A 6419-nucleotide genomic window follows, 5' to 3' on the forward strand; every position below is an offset into this window, starting at 1 on the left:
TTCCATTTCTCCGCGTAGGGCAGAAGATGCCCCAGCTCCCGGCCTTGGCGTGTGAACTCAGTGATCCGGCCGAGCAGGCCGGTTGCCCTTTCGTTGGCGGCGCTGGCGGTGCGGGAGGTGTGCAGCACCAAGGGCTGCGGACCGCCGGAGGGGGCACTGGAGGCCGTCGCCTTGCCCTTGATGAGCTTGGAGGTCTTGGGCAGCAGCAGGGTCGGAGCGGCGCCGGCTGGCCTGACAAAAGGAGCTTCCGGCGGTGGCGTTGGAGAGTTTCTTGGAGAGAGGGGAGCGCTGAGCGCGTCACCCGGGTTGGAACCTCCCGGCGCGGAAGTTTCCGGCATGGGAGTCGTCTTCTTCTTCTTTTTCTGGACGGGAGGAACCAGAGGTTCCGCCCGCCCGGCAGCTTCTTCTTCGGCGCCGATGTTGCTGGCGCCTGCATCTTGGGTTTCAGGAGGGGAGACAAGGTCCTCCTCCGCGCGGTGTTCTGGCGGTGTAGGGGCCGCGCGCCCCGAACTTGAAGTACCCCCCAAAGGGGAGGCAGAGATGTTGCCGGCACCAGATGTTGCCGGGCTTAAGTGAGGAGGAGGAGTTGAGGTCCTCGCGGTACCTTCGGGACCCTCGGGCCTTGGGCCAAGCTTGAGCGCAAGGCTGAATAAGAGAAAAAGAGAAAATTGGAAAAAAGAAACCGGAAAAAGAACTTAGCAAAAAAGAAACAAGCAAGGAAACCAGAATTTACCCAGAGGAGGTCGGCATCTGTTTGCGCTTGTAGCGCCTCATGCCTACTTCCTTGTGCCCCAAGGGTTCCGTCCGAAACCGCTTCGAGGGAGGATCGTCGCTAGAACCGGCATCAGATGCCGGTGCCTTGTTCTTCTGGCCGTGGGCCGTGAGCTTGTCCACGAACTCGTGGCCTACCTCGGCTTGCAGCGGCGGCACGTGCTCGTGAATCTGTGGGTTCGAAATAGCTAAGAAAACAGCTACAAAGGAGCAATGATGAAAAAGTATGGGGAATCGAAAAAGAAAAATACCTCAACTATGTCCAGGTCGTCTGAGGACCCGGCTGGCTTGGGCACGGACGGGCCGAGGCGCGAAGCTTTGGTCTTGCCCATCTTCAGATCCTTCCACCCGATAAAAGGATCCGGATCAACGGAATCTAGGGCACGCTTCACGCAGGGGCCTCGTCGCTCTGTGTGAATAGAGGGGAAGCGATCCTTGGCCTGAAACAAATAAAAAAAAGGGGGGTTAACAACAGCGTAAATATTACCGGTAAACCGACCCGAGTCGCATAATCTCTTACTTCTTGGGTCGGAGGGTTAGAGGTACTGAAAGGCAGAAGGCCCCATTCCCAGTCATCCGGCATCGCAGTTTGGCAAATCTGCTTAGCCTTGCGGACGACGTCCCTTTTGCTGAGAGGGAGGCCGGTAATCCTGGTGGGATCGCCGGGGCCGTACATCTCGCTCATCTTATGTTGCCGGCGCTGGAGAGGAAGCACCCGGCGCGAAATAAAGGTGCGAATAATATCGTCGGAGCAGATGTCGGTCTCCCTCATCAAATTCGCCATGTAGCGTACCACCCGGTTGGTTTTCGGATGGCTCGACTTCGGGTTATAGCTCCAGTTAGCCCTGCTGGGCGGCGCCGGATTGAAGGGCGGCAGATCAATGAGATCCGCGGCGCCGTTGTTCTTCACATAAAAGAAGGTCCCTTGCCATGCCCGGCATGACTCGAGACCGGTAAACTTAAAAAAGGGGCTCCCCTGACGGGAGCCGATGATGCAAGACCCGCATTGAACGGGGGGTTTGGGCGCATGGATGTCCTTGCCCTGAACGGAATTGATCCGCAGAGCGAAGAAGCGGGCAAACGTCTCGCGAATGGGACGAATGCCAACATATGCCTCCATGAAGGTGGTGAAGCAGGAAAGATAAAAAACGGCATTGCCGGGAAGATGATGAGGTTGAAGTTCGTAGAAATCTTAGAACTTCCGAAAGAACGGGGAGGCAGGAAGGCTGAAGCCGCGCTCAAAGTGAGCGAGGAAAACAACATATTCACCGGGCTCAAGCACCGGTTCAATCTCGTCACCGGGGAGCCGGCAAGTTACTCCTTCCGGAATCCTGCGGGACCGGTATAGCCAGTCAATCTCGTACTCAGTGACGTTGGAGCCCATCCAGGCTCCACGAGTGACAGCGGAAGGATTTACACCGGAAGCTTGGCTAGAGCTACCGGATTCTCCGTGGCTACCGGATTCGGTATCCATCGAAGCGGAATTAGCGGATCTATCGGAGGAGTGCCTACGCCGGCTACCGGAAGAAGACGCAGAGGAGGAAGCGGAGGAAGATTCCTCGCTAGACATTGGTTCAAAGTTAGAAAAACAGAAATCCCACAGTTGGCCCTCGCGCGAAGATCTACGAGTAAGAGAAAAATCAAAGAAAAAGGGGAAATAAAAACACTGTCGACCCAAGATCTAGAAAACAAGGAAAACGCAAGCAAACTGAGATTGGAACCAACCTGAGGCAGCGCAGTCGCAAGGGGAGAAGTTCACCGGCGAAGCAGTAGGCCTGCGGTCACCGAGGAGCTCCCACGACGGCGGAGCAGAGGAAGGCGCGAGGAGGCGTGAATGCAGCGGTCGCGGTGGAGACGCTGCGAGGAATTTCCGCACGGCGAAGTCCGGCGGAGGAGCGGCACAAGTTCGCCGGGCAGAGAAGCTCGAGCGAACGGCGGCGAACGGAGAGCGGTGAAGGCGCAGAGAGCGAGGAGCACTGTGCGCGAAGAGAGGAGAATGCGAGAAGAGGAAGAAGAAGGGGCGGTTCTGCCTTATAAAGGAAAGGAGGTAGTGGGCCGAAAACCGTCGGGCCGTGGCGGTTCGCTCCGCGGGTCGCGACGGTTCGCACCATGGGCCGCCACGTGGCGCAATGGTACACGCGAAAAAATAAAAAGCCACACGGAGGGGTGCACAGATCCAAAGTGGCGACGGGGATCCGCTGCGGGGCATTGATTGAAGGCGCGGGAGCCGAAGGGAAGTGACCCCTGACACTGGCCTGTCAGTCACAGTGCGCATGTCACTGTCAGGCGCGGGGCCCGAGAAATTCTCGATCACGCCGAGGAAGCAATCAATGGCAAGGATACCGGAGAATAAGATACCGGAAAACACCTTGTAAAGAGAAAAAAAAGATAAGTGCGGCAAAGATGCCGGGAATAGAGCAGACCTCCGGAAAGATTAAACCGGAATCTTGAGATATGGGAACCTGGCATGGTCTGTTGGATAGAATCCACCAGACTATACCAGCTTCGGGGACTAATGTTGGGGGGATGACCCCCGGTATGCCAAAGGTATGCCGAAACCGGATGGTTTGAGCCATCAAGATACCGGTTTAATATTGATACCGAAGGTCAGAACTAAGAGTCTGGCTAAGTGAAGCTAAGCCGGTATCCCCGAGAGGGGTATACCGGAACCGGATAAAGAAGATACCGGAAGGAGAGCATGTCGGCGCAGCTGGTCAAAGATTCCCTCTGGAGCAAGAAGACAAAGATGAGCGAAGCAAAGTAACTTTAAGCGAAACCCTGAAGCCAAAGGTGGAGGATGACGTCAAAAGCAACCGGGGACGTCAGCCTCTGTGATTAAAGAAGCCGGCGCCGCCATTTATGACCAAAGTGACTTTGTAAAAGTAGTTTGTCTAGTCAAAGATGCCATTAGATGCCATCAGATGCTATTTAGATGCCATTAGGGTTTCTTGCTCTGTAAGCCACCTCTCTCCTATATAAGGAGAGGGAGTAGCCCCATTACGGGCACGATGACCTGGTACCAACGTTCCTGTAACCAAAAACCTGTAATTTGCCAAGAGCAACAAAGAAAAAGATCTAGAGCGGAGTTCGTCCTTGTGTTCTTCTTCTTGCTTCGCTACCCTAGGGTGTGTTCTTGAGGAGAGCATCCGGAATTTCGTCCAATCTCATCACAAACCCTCCCCCGAATCCTCTAGCGCACATTCGGCCCCAACTTAAGCCATCCCATGGCATCTGCTCGTTCACCACGACGACATCGCTTCCAAGCCGGTAGACTCACTCATGCGCGTGTACTCATCTACGAAATCACCGGCAACGCCATATGCGAGCATCCTAATCGCTGTCGTGCATTTCTGGTACGAAGAGAGGCCTACCTTGCCAATTGCATCCACTTTCGCGCAGAAGTAGTTGTCGTAGAGCTTGACGCCATCCATTATCCGGCAGCACAACGGTCTGGACATCCGGAAACGACGGCGAAACATGGCCGGCGTGAACAATGCCTTCGGTTGGAAGTAGTCGGTGAAGAGCTGGTTGTGGCCGCGTTCTCTTTTGCGGTCCAAGGCGGCCGCGCGCCCCGGCAAGGACCCCCGGTGCACGGGGATCTGCGAGACAATGTGCTCGTGGATGATCAGCGCAGCCTCCGTGAAAAATTCATCGTCGGACTCCTCGTCTGACGACGTGTCGATGAAGTTCTTGAAGAAGTAATCGTCGTCGCTGTCCACCATGATCTACAGATGAAAAGGGACAAATTTTAGTACCCATTTCGTCGAACACATCGCAGGCGGAGGCCATCCAATGCGTCCGTAGGGACCTGCAGGCCATGGCCGTCTCGGCCGACTTGCGGTCTGGAAACACGGTCCAGGATAGCTCACCTCCGGCGGCAACGACGCACCTGCGAACGGTGGGAGATCTCGCGACGGTGAGAGGACAACAGCGACGGCGTCCTCCGACTCTGCTACGTTGCGGCGAAAGCAGCGCAGGGCCACGACCTATGCTTCCGCCCTGCTTGCCGGCGTCTCGACGACGGTGGCCGGCATGGATGCCGCTCCCAAATCACCGGTCCTTGGCTGGCGGCGGAGCGGCGGGAGATGTGTTCTAGGGGATTCTGTTTTGGGTGACAGACAGGCGGACCAGGGGCGGACAAGGGGAGGACGCGAGCGACCAGCCTTCTGTGTCCGCGGCCACGCAAACTCGTCCCAGATTTGGGCTGGGTTTGGGTCGTCCCGGACGCCGCGGCTATCCGTTTTAGGGATGGGTCCGCGCGCTGGATCGCGTTTTTGTCCGGTTAAACCTATCCGGACTCGCGGGCGCGGGATGGGTCGCCCCATTGGAGATGCCTTATTTTCCGATCTAGCAACCTATATCCAGCGCTCCGTGGATTCCGTGACGCCTGATAAACTAGCTACCGCCTACCGGCAGCTCCATCCACCATGGGTCTCTGCCTCTCCAAGACTCCTCCGCCGCCATCTCCTCCTCCTCCTTCTCCTCCTTTGCCCAGCTCCAAGAATCATGCTCCTTCCTTGCCCAGTTCCAAGACTCCTCCTCCTAATTCCTTGCCCAGCTCTAGCTGGCCAGACCTGCCGCTGGATCTAGCCGGCCTCGTCCTCTGCCGTCTCAATTCCCACGAGGACCACATCAGCTTCGGGGCCGTGTGCCGCGACTGGCGACTTGCCGTGCAGCGGCAACGCACGCTGCCGGGCACCACGCCGTGGCTCAACCTAGGCCTCGGTGTATACCAGAGCCTCGACGGCGAGGTGCACCGCTTCTTCTGCCACGGGTCTTCCGGCTGCTGGATCCTGTACTACCACGACCCGACCGATACCCCCGAAGGAGGCGGAAGATGCTTATTTCTTCGCAACCCTTTGCATGCATCAAGTGCCTCCATCGAGATGATGTGGCCGTGCAAGGAGGTCTCTAAGATCGTCTTGTGCTCTTTATCCGTTGCAGCGATTCTCCATCGAGGAGTCTGCGTAATTGCACCTTGCTGGCCGTCCGACATGAGCAGGCCCTGGGAATACCTTCCGTGGTGGCCGCTTATGGGTGGTGATTACGCAGACATGGCATTTTTCCGTGGAAAGATCTTCACCGTGACGCTCTTGGGGGACCTCATCTCCCATGACGTGTTCAGCCTATGCCGCGAGAATGTGTTGAAGTCATCCCTGACCTGTGATCAGCCGGTGGACAGCACCGCCTGCCACTTGGTCGTGTCAGCTGACAAGGAGAAGCTACTAATGGTGAGGTGGAACATCCCACGCTCGGGTCTCGAGGTTGATCACCATTGGGCGATGGATCTGCAGGTGTTTGAAGCGGACTTCGGCAAGGGCCAGTAGTCGGAGGTGAAGGACTTGGGAGGCCAGTGTCTGTTCGTTAGCAGGAGTTGTTGCAGGGCGTTTGGATCAATGGAGCTCTATCATTCGAGCACCCTACTACAAGGAAACCGTGTGTATATCTTGGGCATCGACTGGTACCTAAAGAGGGCCATTGTCGGTGCCGCCCCGTGCAGGTGCCGTGACTGCCGTGACCATGTTAATAGCGCCATTCCCAGCTACGGTATATACGACATGAGGACCGGTATTTTTAGTCTAGTTTCACTAGGTGGAGGTCATACAATGGAAAGTGCCATGTCAGAATGGTTCTTCCCCTGCGAGTGA

General features: G+C 56.6%; 1 pseudogene; it reads left to right on the top strand.

Annotated features, from left to right (window-relative positions):
* Positions 1-5198: 5198 nt before the first annotated feature.
* On the top strand, positions 5199-6419 carry LOC127304257 (uncharacterized; annotated as a pseudogene).

This window comes from Lolium perenne, chromosome 5, assembly GCF_019359855.2.
Source record: "Lolium perenne isolate Kyuss_39 chromosome 5, Kyuss_2.0, whole genome shotgun sequence".
Classification (NCBI taxonomy): domain Eukaryota; kingdom Viridiplantae; phylum Streptophyta; class Magnoliopsida; order Poales; family Poaceae; genus Lolium; species Lolium perenne.